At 34.6% G+C, this 1,318-nt stretch overlaps 1 long non-coding RNA gene across 1 annotated transcript; it reads left to right on the top strand.

Moving 5' to 3' along the window:
* Window positions 1-24: 24 nt before the first annotated feature.
* Window positions 25-550, top strand: LOC108166263 (uncharacterized). Its single transcript, XR_001776572.1, has 2 exons — window positions 25-149; window positions 236-550. It is a non-coding gene; the product is annotated as an uncharacterized LOC108166263 (long non-coding RNA).
* The last annotated feature ends 768 nt before the right edge of the window (window positions 551-1,318 follow it).

The raw sequence follows: 1,318 nt of genomic DNA, 5'->3' as shown, positions 1-1,318 counted from the left end.
ATGAAATAAAGTTTAAAGTAAAAGCTGCTCTTTCCCTGTCCAGACGGTGAAGATGCGCCCTGAGCATCCCGGCACCTGGCTGCTGCACTGCCACGTCACCGACCACATTTCAGCTGGAATGGAGGCCATGTATACGGTCACCGAGAAACGTAGGAAACTAAATAAACTCAATTAAACTAACAGAAAGCATCAGACAGGGACAGATAATTAAATCTGTTGTGATTTTCTCCCACAGCAAGAAGAGGACTCTTTGGCTGAACTKCAGAGGATCCAGACAGAAACTAACCAAACCACGTTTAATGTTTGTTTTTCTGACTCACTCGCTGATTTTTTCATTACAAACTTCCAATTCAATGTAAATAGTGACGGATAGGAACTGGACACACAAGCAATCATGTTCAAATAAAACTCATTTTTAAATAATTGCTTTTGATGTATATATATTTTGAATGACTGCAAAAAAAAGCCCACAAAAACTACGTTTCCATTACGAATGTAACTTTACATTCAGATTAGTTAAATAAAATTAACATGTGAATGTTCACTTTTATGTCATTTGACAGAAATCTTTTTCCAGTTTGTTTTAAATTGAATAAATTATATAATTACATTGGATTTCATGACTGAGGTAAAAGAAATAAGATTCTATTCTTTTTTTAAATGATTGCAGATCAATAACCTGGGATTAACTGTGGTCCTTGCGGTAAACGAACACAAGGTGGCGATATTGTCATAAATAAGCCAACAGAAGGTTTGATTGGCCAACAGTTTAAAGCTGCTTAGTTAAATGACACAATTTACAGTAATATCAATTTACAAAGTCTGGATAGTTCAATACAACGTACAGCAGTGGTTCATTAAGAAATACACTCAAAAAATAAAGACACATGAATAAAAAAACTCAAATATTCACCTAAACACCAGAAATTAGGTCTGTGTTTTTTAATACCATTAATTTAATTTTTATAAAGTTTTCTGGGCAGTTCCCTCAACTTGTCRGCTTTTGTTTTTAAATTCTGGATAAACCATCAACTAGGCATATTTTATCTTGTGTAAAGTCGAACAAATGCAAATACTACAGTATGGAGGACCTGTGAGACTTCCTGAGTTCAGCATTTGAGTTCGAGGTGAGAAAGAAATGTATTCCTGTTCTTCCCACCTCGAGTAAAAAACARGTTTCTCTGTTTTTGTAGAGTATATTTATTTATTGTACCTAGTGCAAGTCAAGGCTGATTTGTACTGAAAGTACTGGAAATATGTGGATGATACATAACTGTTTTCACCTCATGGGTTTATGTAACATTTACCTGAAGTAGCA

Source organism: Poecilia reticulata, linkage group LG4 (genome assembly GCF_000633615.1).
Source record: "Poecilia reticulata strain Guanapo linkage group LG4, Guppy_female_1.0+MT, whole genome shotgun sequence".
In the NCBI taxonomy this organism is placed as follows: Eukaryota; Metazoa; Chordata; class Actinopteri; order Cyprinodontiformes; family Poeciliidae; genus Poecilia; species Poecilia reticulata.
This window is presented reverse-complemented; position numbering and strand designations above follow the sequence as displayed.